This window comes from Nicotiana sylvestris, chromosome 6 (assembly GCF_000393655.2).
Source record: "Nicotiana sylvestris chromosome 6, ASM39365v2, whole genome shotgun sequence".
NCBI lineage: Eukaryota > Viridiplantae > Streptophyta > Magnoliopsida > Solanales > Solanaceae > Nicotiana > Nicotiana sylvestris.
In genome coordinates this window covers 63,460,579-63,476,627 of record NC_091062.1, presented here as the reverse complement: position 1 = coordinate 63,476,627, position 16,049 = coordinate 63,460,579, and positions in this window count along the sequence as shown.

The window sequence follows — 16,049 nt, the reverse complement described above, 5'->3', positions numbered from 1 at the left end:
GGTCGTTTGAAGTATTGGGGCAGGTATCTCCCCTAAGACTACTCCTGCGACCTGACAAATCTCATCCTCTTACGCTGCCCTGACTCAGTCCTCTCCGCACTCTGCTGCCGATGCCTACCCCTTTCTATATTCTAGGCAAATGCCTGAATTCGCGAGATATCCATACTATCCTGTAATGCAGCGGTGGCACACGCCTCGGTCAACTCTGGGGCCAACCCCGCTATAAACCTGTGGATTCTATCCCGCATAGTGGCAACTATGAATGGTGCATATCTGGCAAGGAGTCAAAACGGAGACTATATTCTCGAACACTCATATTGCCCTGCTTGAGTGCTAGAAAATGATCGAGTCGGGCCTGTCGGATTTCTCGTGGTAAGTACTGGTCATGAAAGGCATTTGAAAAATTCTCCCAAATAGCAGGAGGGGCATTACGTCCCCTGGACCTTTCCCATCCCTCATACCAAAGGATGGCTATATCTCGGAGTCAAAAAGCTGCTAACTCAACTGCCTCTTTCTCCATGGTATGCATAACCCGAAAAATCCTATGAAGCTGATCTATGAAATCCTGCGAGTCCTCCCTCTGATCTGTCCCCGTGAACTCTGGGGGATTCAAAGCAATAAACTCTCGGACCCTTGAACTCCTAAATCCCTCAGAATGTCCTGCACTAGAGGATGCACTAGCCTGTTGCTGGGTAGCTACCAACTGTGCCAACAAATGCACCACACCCCTCAAGTCCTGATCTGATGGAAGCGAAGGGGGAACTGGATGTGTGGTCTCCCTAGGAATCTCCTCAAGTGGCGGAGGAACCGGTAATCGATGAGTAGGGGTCTCTCCCTACGACTCCGATTGGGCCCCAACCGTTGGGGGTACCCTGCTAGTCCCCTCAACTACTGCTGGTTCTCTCCTCTGACTAGATATAATCTTCCTAGTTATCGCCATCTGTGCATGCAAATGTCAATACGTTAGTTTAACTCAAATTTTCTACAACTCAGTGCTACAGCACAATTTAGATTTGTAAAAAAAGGTAACCAACTCCTAGATGCCCTGTAGTCCCTTGCTTATATAATGTGGTGGACCACACATTTAGAAACAAGACCCTACTAGACACGGCTTGTAGACTACCTAGGACAGAACTGCTCTGATACCACTTTTGTCATGCCTCATGCCTAGGGGCGAGACTGGCACTCAGAGCCTTAACTATCCTTGTGTATCACCTGTGACTCAGAGACTTTGAACATGTAATGTCATATTTTTGGCCATGGGCTACAAGAAAATGTGCGATGTAAAATATAAAACTAAATAGAGACTAACGTTGACTAACCATCAACATAAGGCTGGGCCGGCAAGGCCGTCATATTTACTACAACTGACAAGCCAAAAAAATATACGTACAGGGCCTACCAGTCCAACATACTATATTAACTGACAGGACATATCTACAAGCCTCTAATAATAGATGTACTATGATCGGAACAGGGCCCCGACCTACCCTGTAAAATAAATTCACACACTATTAACAATCATTATAAACATTTATACTGCTGTTTTAGGTAAAATTTACACATAATGCCAATATTATTGAATCCTTAACTTATTAAGCTTTCATATATTACTACATAAAAATTACATTATTGATTAAATATATACTCACAAATTCAAACAACCACATTTTGTTAGTTGGTAGTTCACTAACATTGTAATTAATATGCAATTTATACATGTTTGTCATATATATCACTTAAAATTAACCTTTCTGTCATAAAAAATACTTAACTCATGAATACTAATTAATCACACCATACATACATAATATATGACCTTAATTATCAAAAAACATTTGTAACTACTAATATTATTTTAATAACTAGACACACTAAACATAATATCTAATGGTGTCAAGGTCGTAGACTTACAGGGTCTCATAATAATGATGTCTTAAACCCTATATAACATCCTAATGGACATAATCCCTTCGAACTCATGTGGATTTACTACGGCACATCCTAATGGTAAGGTACGGGATGTAACACTCTGCTTGACTTGTTCGGCTTTGATCTGGTGATATTGTATGTATCATTGGGGTAGCGTTGCTAAACAAAGCAATTTCAGTAATAAACATGCATGATTTCGTAAAATATGACATAAGTATGTAATTATGAATTACTTTAAGATGTTCTGGAATCCCGAATCAACAAACGATGTGGTCGCGGACAAAGTCTGCCACAACTTTCTTAGTCACTGCTCTGTAAGATGTTGCTTCGACCCATTTGGTGAAATAGTCGATTGCTACTAGGATAAACCTGTGCCCGTTGGAGGCGGCAGGCTTGATTGGTCCAATAACATCCATTCCCCAGGCGTCGAATGGCTATGTTGATCTTGTTGCACTACGCTCATTTGGACGCACCTTTATCATGTCTACATGTATTTGGCAGCGGTGGCATTTCTGGACATACTAGATGCAGTCTGTTTCCATAGTCATCCAAAAGTAACCAGCTCGGAGTATCTTCTTTACTAAGACAAAACCGTTCATATGTGGACCGCAAGTCCCAGTGTGAATTTCCTCTAGTAGTTTGGATGCTTCCTTTGCGTCGACACACCTTAGTAATCCCAAATCAGGAGTCCTCGTATACAAGATTCCTCCGCTATGAAAGAAGTTGTTGGAAAACCTCTGAAGAATGCGTTTCTGATTAGGATTTGCAAGCTCTTGGTACTCTTCTTTTGCCAAATATTCCCTAATATCATGAAACCAAGGCATTCCATCTGCTTCTTCTTCAATATGGGCACAATAAGCTGGCTGATCATAGATTTTTACTGGAATGGGATGAATGAAAGTTTTGTCTGGATATTGTATCATAGATGACAGGGTAGCCAATGCATCGACGAACTCATTCTGGACTCTAGGAACATGTTGGAATTCCGTCTTCGTGAACCTCTTTCTTAATTCCTGCACGTGATGCAGATACGGGAATATCTTGGAGTTCTTGGTTGCCCATTCTTCACGCACCTGATGTATGAGTAGGTCCGAAGCTCCAATCACTAGCAATTCTTGAATGTTCATGTCAATGGCCATTTTGAGCCCAAGGATGCAAGGTTCACACTAGGCCATGTTGTTAGTGCACGGGAACCTGAGTTTGGCAGACACCGGATAATGCTGACCGGTTTCTGATACTAGGACTGCACTTATGCCAACTCCTTTGAAATTTGCTGCTCCATCGAAAAACAATCTCCAACCACCATAGGATTCTGCAATGTCCTCTCCTATGAACGATACCTCTTCATCAGGAAAATATGTTTTCAGGGGTTTGTATTGTCCATCCACGGGATTCTCGGCAAGGTGGTCTGCTAGTGCCTGTACCTTGATTGCCTTTTGGGTCACGTAGACAATGTCAAATTCACTCAACACGATTTTCCACTTGGCTAGCTTACCAGTGGGCATGGGCTTCTGAAAGATGTACTTCAAAGGATCCATCATTGATATGAGATATGTTGTATAGGTACAGTAGTAATGCCTCAGCTTCTGAGCTACCCAGGTCAAAGCATAATAGGTGCGCTCCAACAGAGAATACCGGGCCTCGTACGAGGTGAACTTCTTACTGAGGTAATAAATGGCCTGCTCCTTCCTCCCTGTTTCATCATGCTGACTCAAAACACAAACGAACTCTCCATCCAATACTGCGAGGTAGAGTAATAGAGGTCTACCTGGCTCGGGCGGGACCAAGACTGGTGGTGTCATCAGTCCATTTGGTAGCGACGTCCTTCTTCTACATCTTAAAAATTGGATCACAGATAATTGTGGATTGTGCTATGAACAGGTTGATGTAATTAAGTCTCCCTAAGAAACTCATTACGTCCTTCTTGTTCTTTGGCAGTGGCAATTATTGAATAGCTTTGACCTTTGATGGATCCAGTTCTATTCCTCGGCGACTCACAATAAACCCAAGTAGTTTTCCAGCAGGAACCCCAAATGCACACTTCGCGGGATTCAGTTTTAGGTTGTACCTTTGCAGTCTATTGAAGAACTTCCTCAAATATTCCATGTGATCAGTCGCCTTCTTGGACTTGATGATAACATTATCTACGTACACCTCTATCTCCTTGTGTATCATATCATGGAGAAAGGTTGTCATGGCCCTCATGTAGGTGGACCCTGCGTTCTTTAACCCAAACAACATCATCTTGTAACAATACATTCCCTACGACATAATGAAAGATGTTTTCTCAGCATCTTCTTCATCCATCCAGATCTGATGATAACCAGCGAAACAATCTACAAATGACTGCAACACATGCTTGGCGCAATTGTCGATCAGGATGTGTATATTCGGCAAAGGGAAGTCGTCTTTCGAACTGGCCCGGTTGAGATCCCGATAGTCGACACAGACTCGGACCTTCCCGTCCTTCTTTAGTACTGGCACGATGTTGGTTAACCATGTCGGGTATTCTACTACCCTGAGAACCTTAACTTTGACCTGCTTGGTGACTTCTCCCTTGATTTTCAAACTCATATCAGGCTTGAATTTTCTGAGCTTTTGCTTTACCGGTGGACATGTTGGTTCGGTTAGCAATTTGTGAGCCATAATAGACGTACTCAAACCATTTATGTCATCATATGACTAGGCGAATATATCCTCATATTCCCTTAGAAATTCTGTGTATTCCTTCTTTTCTGATGGTGATAAGTGGACGCTGATTCGTGTTTCTCTGACGTTTTCTGCATCTCCCATGTTAATAATCTCAATCTTGTCCAAGTTGGACTTAGGTCTGTTCTCAAAGTTCTTAACCTCCTTAACAATCTCTTCTAGTATGTCATCTTTCTCTGAATCTATGTCCGTTTGTTGCATTGTGTCGTTGCATGTCACAGTCATTGGTTCATCAAGATAAGTAATAGTAATGCCTGATGCTCATCGGGCTCTAGTCATCCTGATGGTCCAGTTATTAAGGCGTGCCTCTCTGCTTACAACCTATATGGAAGGGCCTTCATCCCCCTCCTCCTCGAGAAAAACACAACAATCCATATCATTGTCTTATAGGAACAAATTCTTCATCGCTGCTAGTGCTTCTTCTTCATCTGACCCATAAATAATATCGGCCGGTTGGAAGGTCTGCTCCAGATGTGGTATCGGCTGCTCTAGTGGGTAGCAAGGACTGTGCCATAGTGGTGACCAGTTCTTGAATTCTTCCCAGGCGTACTCATATCCCAGACCGAAAGTGGTGCCATGTTTCTTGAGTTTTATGGGCTTAGTGATTCCTTTAAGGTTATTGCCAAGCCCCTGGCTAGGTTCGTACCCACTCCAATTCAGTATACTCTCGCTCTTGTTATCCCACCATTTGTCTTTGTCAACAGCATTTACCCATTCGATGTGATGGTAAGTCACTCCTCCTAGCTTCTTTCTCCCCTCGACTGATGGAATGGTTTGGCGACTATATATAGGGGTGCTACCGTCGCCGTGAATGATCACTTCCTGGTGGTTCCACTCGAACTTTACTACCTGATGTAGTGTTGATGCTACGGCTCCAGCAACATGAATCCATGGCCGTCCCAATAGCAGATTGTAATATGCGGGCACGTCTATCACTTGGAAATCAACATCGAACCAAGTTGGCCGCATTTGGAAACACAGACTAATCTCCCCAATGGTGGACCTTTGGGAACCATCGAAGGCTTTTACGTTGATGGCTCTGTCCTTTATCTCGTGCAGTCCTTTTCCCAACTTCTTGAGTGTTACTAGTGGACAAATGTTGAGACTAGAATGCCCGTCGATCAAGATCCTGGTGATAAAGTAGTCCTCGCATTGCACAGTAATGTGTAGTGCTTTGTTGTGACCCAACCCTTCAGGTGGTAGCTCATCCTCGTGAAAAGTAATTTTATGACTTTCCAATACATGCCATACCATGTTGACCACTTCCCCGATAGTGATGTTGTTGGCCACGTATGCTTCACTCAGCACCCTCAGTAGAGCATTCTTGTGTGCCTCACAATTTTGTAGCATCGCAAGGATGGAGATCTGCACTAGTGTTTTGTTCAACTGGTCGATGACCGAGTATTCCTTGGCCTATATCTTTCTCCAAAGATCGTCTGGACCTGTCTCAATTAAAATATACTTGGCAGATGATAGAATTGTACAACCTATAGAAAAGAGTATAATAAGTGTCGTAAGAGGTAACTTAATATACCAAAAATTTAAATTTATAATAAGTGCTAACTATTCAGTAGCAGTAGATGATAAAAATATAGATAAATCATTAGTACTATACTGGAAAATGTCTGGAATAGAATTAGCACCAGGAAGTAAAATATTCACAGCAAGATGTAAAAATCTATATGTCTTAACAACAAAATATAAGATAACAGCTAATACCAATTTGAGGGGTCATTTGAGGGGTCATGTTTTAATACTGAGATGTATACCTGTTGATACATATATCCATGGTTTCTATATTTCTCAGATTTATTTCTTTTCTGTGTTGATAACTTTCAAGTTTATCTTCATAGAATTCAATTTCATTTTCTATAGTTAATAAAGCTTTATTACGTAATCTATTATATCTAATTATGTCTTTGCAGGTTTTAATATTGTGTTTAACACAATCTATTTTTCTATTTATGTTACTGAGGGTTTTAAGAAGTTTCCATTTCTGGGTGTTATAGAATCTTATATAATGAAAAGTGTTATGTTTCATTTATAAACAGATTTTATTAACTTGATATGTGATCATTAATCTGAATATAAATCTAGTTCATATAGATCTAATATATCTATTTCTTGTGATACAATTAGTTCTGTAAATGCTTGTTCCATTACATATATTATTTCAAAAGTAACTAAAATATCATAAATTTTTCTTTTAACATCGTTATTAAGTCTGTTAAAGATATATAATATAAGTATTTTGTACTCAATATTTTCTTCTAATAAATACGTGTGGTTGTGGTTGTTCATTCAGATTTACTATTTATCCTTATCATGTATTTACTAAACATATTCCCTCTAACCTCTTTGTTTATCATAGAGTTTATCATATTTTAATAAGTTATACTGAACAATCTTTTCTGGTCACTACCATGTTTTTCATGCTTCAATCATTTACCCTAACAGCGCCTCAACTCTGTGTACTCCCCTAAACGGCTTCCTTGCCTACTGGTTTCCACTTTAGGATGGCATAGTCTGGGCTTAACTACTCTCAGCATTATTAGACAGGCAAACTTTCTCAAGATGTTCTTTATAACAGTACTATAACATGATAAACAATTATGATATTCAAGAGATTATAAGGAATATAAGAGTTTAGTTAAACATGATTATGAATAAACTTACCTGGTTTTGTAACTAGTTTGAATGCTCCATAGCTTTCAGAAGTTTGTATATAATCAGATATTTTATTGAGAGAAGATCCTTGCCTTTCCTCCTTGCCTTGGTTGTATAGTCCTAGGGTATTGCCTTTTTATGGAATGGCATCATGGTTGACATCGCCACTGTGATCGGCGTGGCTATCTTCACTCAGAATGGAGCATGTACCTTGGGTGTTAAAACCGCATCTTCGAATGGTGCAGGTACATTGGCTGGAGACACGAATTCGACCTCAATTGGCGATGGTGTCTTTGTAGATGATGTTGCTTCAAACTCAAGTGGCATAGACATATATGCCTCAGCGTCCCCATATGGCTGAATCTGGACTATGATTGGGTTAAGGGTAACTATTGGCTTCTTTGGGTCATCACCTTCTGCAATTAAACCAATTGATCCATTGGAATCCTAATCATGCTCTATTTCAATCATGTGAACGCCTCTACCCTTATTGTTTGGCAGATGATTATTGTGGACATCCAGAGCGGGTTCCTTCGCCACAATAACCTTATTGTCAATCAAAGCCTGGATCATGTCCTTCAGGGATAGACATTTGTTGATGGTGTGTCCCTTCATGCCAGAGTGGTATGCACAGGATTTGTTTGGGTTAACCCACTTAGAAGTGTTCTCAGGAGTTGCAGCAGTTATAAGGGTGACATAACTAGCAGCTTTGAGCCTTTCGTACAACTGGTCAATAGGTTGAGCAATGGCTGTGAATTGTTTAGGAGGTCTACGATTGAAATTTGGTCGAGGTCTAGGTAAGTTTTGGAATGTGGGAGGGGACTGATAGTGGGATGGTTGAGCATTATAGGTTTGGTAGACATGAGCGGGTTGGGAGTATCTGGGTAAAGTAGGCTGATATTTAGAGGGTGGAGGTGATTGATAAGGGGGTGGTGGAGTTTGGTAGGAGGGCGAGTGTGCTTGGTAGTTCGGAGTAGGCTAATTTGTGAGTGGAGAAGTTGGGTATGTTTGGTATTTAATGGGAGATTTGATTTTCTGTGCAACCATTACGGCTCCTATGTCCCTTTTCTTGAACACACCACCGGACTGCAAGGCCTTATTTGTAGCTTGCAAGGCCTCGAAGTTTGTAACTATACCACTTTTGATGCCTTCTTCAATTCTTTCACCCAACTTGATAATGTTAGAAAATTTATGGCTCTCAATCATCATTAGCCTTTCATAATACTGCGGGTCCTGAGCCCGGACAAAGAATTCGTTCATCTGTCCCTCTTCTAAGGCAGGTTTGACCTTAGTAGCTTCGGACCTCCAGCAAGTGGCATACTCACGAAATGTTTCTATAAGCTTATTCTTTAGATTCTAAATGTAGAACACATCCGGCGCATTCTCTGTATTGAACCTGAACCTGTCCATAAAGTCGGACGCCATATCTACCCAATTTGACCATTTCTTTGGATCTTGACTGATGTACCAAGACAGAGCATCTCTTTTCAAACTCCTCATGAACAGCTTCATATGGATTATCTTGTCTTTCCCTTCTCCAACCAACTTGTCACAATATGTTCTTAAATGGACCCTTGGATCACCTATACCATTAAAAATTTCGAACTTTGGAGGTTTGTACCCCTCGGGCAGTTCGACATTGAGCTGTATGCAAAGATCTTCATAGTTTAGCCCCTCAATTCCCTTGCTTCCTTCAACGCCGTATATTCGGCTAGTCAATTTCTTAAGTTCATCACCAGGTTCCTGATGAGCAGGTCTTTATCATCAGACTTGGGTGTGCTTGAAATGGGTTGGGTGGAGTGTGGCATAGTCTCCACGTAGATGGTGGTGCTATGGTGGGTGTGGAAGTGGACATTTCTGGACTTCAGAAGTTCTGGGATGAGTAGCGGGGTGTTGTTTGAGGTATGGCAGGTGTTGTAGTGGTGGTGAGGAACGGGATGGTTTTATTTCTTTGGGATATTCTATGGAGGTGTAGGGTTCTGAGCATTTGGGAAATTGATATCTGGAGTGGTTAGAGAAAATGATAGATTTGCCAGATTCCGAACCTGATCAAGTTCTTCTTGAAATTTTAGCAGCTTTTGTTCGAGTTGGGATGCATTTTCTTTGGAAACCTGAGTACCATGACCATAAGTGACCTCTACCAGTTCAGTTGAGTTCTCTTTTCTAGCGTTGTTCAAGTCTTCCATCTTCTCTTTGCTCTTGTTTTTGACAAGACTGAGAGGAGGAGTGGGTGAAGGGCCCCTGGATCTGGTAGAATAAGATGATGTTGCTAGAGTGCACGAACTAACCTTTGGGGAGGGGGAATAATAAACAAAAGTAAAAAGAAAAGGTAACCAAGTTAGTGAGGATCATAAAAAGGGTTGCGATATTTAAACACATAGTGCAAGAATGTAAATCGTGTCCTAATTTGGGGACCTCTTTGTGCTCGAGGTAGGACTATAGACAAATTGATTTGGAGAACTTAGAATGCTAAATGCCTCATTTTATTGATAAAAAGTAGACGAATCCTAAATTGACACTAAATAACAGGAAATAGAAGTCACTAGTGTCCATTGGCCTTATTGCACTTCATAAAGCAAAAAAAAACTCCTATCTATTTTGTCCCAGAAGGTCCTTCCCCAGATTCGGCATCCTTGGCTCTGTCGAACAACTTTCCCAGCTCGTGAAGTCCCAGCAGTAGGTAGGCTCTGGCTAGATGTCCACCTTCGTTTCCTTCAGCATTTTGGCAGTCTTCGACCCTCTTGAGAAACTTTCTTTCCAACTCTACTATGCCTGGCTCCAAGTATCCCAATCGCTTGTTGGCACTGATAGCCATGTCCTTCCATTCTTCAATTAACTTCTGATTGGCTTCTTGTATTTCACGGTGCTCGCTTTCGCAGTCACGGATCCTCTTTCACAATTGGTTGTATTTGACCTATACCTCTACCCTTTTATCTATGATCCTGTGGCCCCTAGCAAACCCTGGCTGGCCCAGTCCATCGTGATTATCTTCCAACCAGCCTGAATAGTAGGGAGCGCAACCAGCGTGGTATCTGTCTGACTCGATGGTATCTCTCCCCATGACGATCTTGCAGTACCACATATGCTGAGCTTGGCACTTATAAGGACTATCATCAGCCTGGAACGGAAGTGACTCATCTTGTCAACCCTAGGTATAACCTGCTTCCTACCAGCCTGTCTTATAACTCGGAGAGGGACACAAGGATAAGTTCCTCTTAGACCGATTAATATCAGAAATGGTGCATCCCTAGATCGGGCGATGAATTCCTTGGTAGGGAACCACTCGAACATCCATTGTACCTGGCCCTTAGTTAGATTATCCAATAAATCTACCCATCCTTTAGCATCTTCCGGCTGAGCGAACATATTGGGCATGTAATTCATTCTCCTCAGATGATGGAAGGCGGTATAATCATCCCAGTCCCTTTGTTGGATCTCTTGTTGGTACTCACCCCTTTGGAGATGCTCCATGAGCCAGAGCTGAAGTAGCAAATTGCAGCCTTCGAAGTGTTTGGCTCCTCGCTGACACTTCTCCAAGGATCGGTATATTTCTTCAATGATCATGGGCATAATGCTAAAGGGTTGCCCACCAATTCCTTCCATTAAGGTCTTAGTTACCATGGCCAATCTGGTGTGGATTCTTGCTTTCTTCATTGGAAACACAATCAATCCCAGGAAACAAAACATGAATACAAAGACCCTTCAGTGAATATGCCCTAATGATGTGATGGCAAACTCATCAGGATAGGTACGGTAGGATTTGTTGTGACCGTACCTCTCGTACAATTAGTCAAAGGGGATATTGGATTCTTTCAAACATGTCAGTTCTGGATTCTTCTTCAGACCCATCATTTTGAGGAAGCCCCTGCCCTTGCGGTTCTCAGGCATCAACAAACTCGGAGTTTCCCATGCTATGCCGGCCAATCCTCCTATTTCTTATAGCAAGGGAGTCATCTCAATGTCCTCTAAGCGGAATACGGACCTCTCATAATCCCAGAACAAAGTAGCAGCTTCTATGATCTTGTTGTTGTGTTGGATTTCCAGGAGAGAAGGTAGGTTGCCCATATACTTCCGTACAAGAGTTTGATCACTGGAGTGAAGATCCTCCCACAAGCATAGCAGTTTTAGGTGGATGTTGGTGACCGTGCTGAATCTAGGGACTTCGTGCCTCATATTTCTGCAATACAAATAAGGTTAGGCCCTTACCCCCACCAAACATGACTATTTAATATCAACAATTGGCATAAAACATTTAGTTCTCCAAATAAATGCACAGAATGTGGTAGTGTCCGTTTGGGTTTAGGGAAACCCAGTGGACTTTGGAAAAGGCTATCTTAAAAAGTCATTATGCGGACAACATAACTGACTCGGCTAGGTTTGACCATGATGCATGCATAGTTTAAATAGAGTAAGGTTTCTTATGGGGTTTTAGACTGGTACCCTTGAGCGGACAACTCAATGGGGAAAGGCACGGAACGTTCGACTACACCGTTGATCGACTGGTTTTACCGTAAATATGCCTTTTCCAAATTTAGGTGGTGATAATATCGGAAGAGCGCAACAACTCAATATAAGCATTGCTATGGGATTCGTTTGGCACGAGTGGAATATGATATTGAGCATGATTATGCAATAATTAAAAACATGTTGTCACGTATTTACACGTTTAAGAAAGCAGTAAATACAACAGTTTTATAATTTTAAAGCAGTAGTAAAGGAAAGTATTAAAGGAAAGAAACAAAAAGACAAGTCAGTTTTGCAATCGAAAAGTAGAATTGACTGCTTAAAGTAATTAAACAAGTAATTGCACATAAATTCACAATAATAGTTTGAAATGGTAAAAGCCTAAAAGTCCCCAGAAGAGTCGCCATACTATCGCACCCCCTTTTTCTCGCGAAATCAGGTTTATGACATTTGGAGGGACAACTCATTCCTTTTGGGAATTGGGTTTGCATTTGAAGAGTCACCACCTAATGATTATGGTGCATTAGGACATCAATAGAGATTCAACTTTGAGTTTGTTTGAATATCCATAGATTGGGTAAGGGCTTGAAATTATCTCAAGGGGAAGGTGTTAGGAACCGCTCAAGATCCACTAATGTGGTTCCCGGGCAGAGAGTTATTGTGAATTTAGCGAATAGATAGGTATGGGCTAAAATATTAGGGGATTTAAACACATAAAAGAAAGAACATTTGAAAGAAGCGTTTTAAAAGGAAAGAGTTTGCAAATAAAGGAAAGGGGGTCCTAGGTTTATATTTAATATGGATCACCCCACACAATGTCCGGTAATCACTCCTCAAGGAGGGACTACATGTGACATTATCGCGTGGTCATCATATCCATATCTACCCTTCCCACCCCGATAAGGTATTAAAACGCAGATTGGTCTCGATTACTTATTGCATGCTATTACCCGTCTCATTCCTATCTGTCCCGGAGGTACTTAAGATTACTAATCCTAAAAAGGAGGATATTAGGCTGACTTGAGGTTTCAAAGTTAAAAATTTAAGGCGGAATACAAAACATATAGAAGACTGCATGTTAAGGGGAAGCACATAACACATAAGGCTCAAGTATACCTCCTCAAACAAAAACACATAACTAGCATAACTTACACATACTTTTTGGGTCTGATTAAAGCACATAAAGATGAGGGAAATTAATTATTGAGGCAAATTAGTTTATTACATAACTCAGATAAGGAGTCCGAATCAGGCCTGCCTGCTGGTTGTAGCGATTAACAGAAGCATATGCAGTTTACAGTTATTACTCCAAAGCTTGCCTAAGTGTTTAGATGTGTTCCTATAGACATGATATCTACTGAGTTCAGAAGGTGATGAGACAGTAATAACTCAAAACGAAGTGTTTGAGATCCTATAGGCATGCTTGCTAAACCTTGTTAAGTAAGGGAATTAGATTATTAAAAGAGATGCAGAATGTATAAAATTAAATTAGACTGATTACAGATTCTGTAGGTGATAGTATATACTATTACGGATTTTAATCCCTATTAACATTATATCTAACATCGAATGTGAATGAAGCGAATCAGAATTATTTAAGAATCCCTATAGGCATGATTTGTATGTGTGACTGATTTTAGATCCTTATAGACATGATACCTAACATCGCATGTGAGTAGAAACAAACAGGATTTTACTTATGAACCCCTATAGTCATGATTTCTATATGTTACTGATTTTATCGCGTTATTGGATTATAACCACTTACGCCCTAAAACATGGTATCTAAACGGAGACAAATGCGCAGGATTTTAGATGATCCCTATAGGTAGGTTATCTAGATGTGAAGTTGAACAAGAAGTCATATAGACATGGTTTCTAAATTCAGTTTGAATATGTAGAAATTTAAAATAGTCTTATAGGCATGGTTTCTACCCTTGACATGCATAAAATACCCAACCCTTTTCACTAGCCAGCCCCAAATGTTTATTACAACTTATTACAAATCAGGAATACTAAATACTAAATATATTAGGAAAATACAAAGAAAAGAATTACATCCAGAGGAAGCCTGATTCTTGACTTCCTATCTGAGTTATGAGATAAACCAACTCAAAGACCCTGATCCAAAACCTTTCTCGGACTTGAGTGTGTCAGAGTTCCCTAAGGGCCTCAATAGGACCCCGGGCAGTGCTCACACCCAAGTTTCATAACCATAAAGGGTACAAGTGCAGTGTGGAAACGTCAGCCCTCATGTGTCCAAGTTCAAAGGGAGCTCATGGGCCCCAAGGCAAGGCTCACATGAGGGGGGCAGAACGTAAGTCTAAGAGGAGAGTGCAAGTGCAGAAACAGAGCTTTAAGAACTAAGGAAGTAAAGAAGAGGGAAAGAGGTGTTGGGAAACATCCATTAACACTTCAAACAAGTTGATAATTTTACATTAAAGGGGGAAGGGGTTTGGGAATCCATTGCAAAGAGCCTATATACTTAGGAATAAGTTAATTCTGGGCATGCACAACAATAGGGAGTGCTGTCATGCTAGTAAAATCAACCAGAACACACAACATATAAGGGTAACATGGAGGTTATGATCTTAGGAGGGCCAAGTTTGAGTGATGTTTAGCAATATTCAATGTTGTCATGCACCAAACAAACCATAAGTATCAAACACATTGGGATAGGGATTTAGGATTCATAATACATTGATTCAGAACAGGAGAAAATAAATTACAGCATGCTAAATAAGGTACTAAATTAGATACAAGCAATAGGCAGACAAGAAGGCAAGAAGAAGTAACCATGTTGTTGTTGATGCTGAAAACATAACTAGAACATACCAGTCAAAGAAGCAAAAAAATGCAGTAAAGAAAGGCAGCAGGATTTCGAAATATAGCTTTGTCTTTCAGCCAGCTAAACAGGCCACAGTACAAGTAGTAAAGCAAGAGAGAGTATTTTTAGTGCAAGTGTGTGTTCAGAACTAAAGTGTTCCTTGTTTGTGTTAATGAGAGAGTATGTATACATAGTAGTTCGAAACAATGTAAAATAAGGCAAGAATTACAATTGTATAGTAATTATGGAACTCAGAACCAATTAGAACCAAAATTAGTACAAGTACTCCCTTAATTTAAGGGAATCAGTTCAAACGGTAAAAACAAATAACAAATACGGGAAGAAATCAATGTGTAGACAAGGAAATAATTCGAACATATTAGGCATAGAGTAAACTATTAGAGCTAGGTTCAGAAAAACTCTAATTAGGGAAATAGATAGTAAGAATCAAACAGCCAAGGTAAGGGAATCAATCAGATTGAGTAGAAAGTAGGGATCGAAGGTCTAAAGGAAAGTGTCCAAATTAGACCAAGAAACGGGGAATTAGAATCAATCAAAGAGAAAGTCATGCGTCATTATTTTGCATATAAATAAAGTAAGACACAGATGGTCAAGAGTCGACATACAAACCTAGCAAACATGAGAGTCAAATAATACTGATTTGATGAGAAAGAGGCAAGTTTCGAACAGTCAAAATGAACACAAGCACGTAGAGTCAGTGTAAGTTTTTAGGCTAAGAAACTGAGTAGAAACAAATCAAGGCAAGATAGTCACGAAGAATCACAGAAACTCAAAAACAAGAACTGGCTAGTCATGCTGATACACAAAACTAAACAAAGAACCCCCTAAAAATTAGGGCTTTCAACATAGATGAGTTAAAGAGAAGATAGAAACCCAAAATTAGAAGAATCACACAAAAGAAACAAGAGATTTCTAAAAGAACTTCTGCACTTAAACGAATAGTCTTGGACCCCAAAACCATAAGATTTCAACAATAGAAGGGTTTTAAAAAGAGGATAAACAGACAGATCGGACAAAACTCAGGCAAACAAACATTCATTTAATAAAAAGTTAAAAGAAATTAGGTTTTTTTTAACATGCAATCTCAGGCAGAAGGATAATACGAGCAAACACAACAAAACATATCAAAAATCAAAGAAAGGTTTCGAAATAACTTAACATAACCTTAATCAGAATGATAAGGAGTTTTGAAAGCGGAGTTTTACAAGAAACTTTGAGAAAAGTGACTTAGAAGTTCAGAGAATACATAGATCTGAAACAGATCTAAGAGAAATCGAGAGAACCTTAAAGGTTAGGGTTTCAGAAGAACCCCGAGCGGTGAGAAAGGATTTGAAAACCATCGATCTAAGTAGGAGAGTCAAGAGTCAGACTCGAATAGCCATGGTTGGCCGGAGAAAGGTCAGAGATGACCGGAGAACAGCCGTAAACT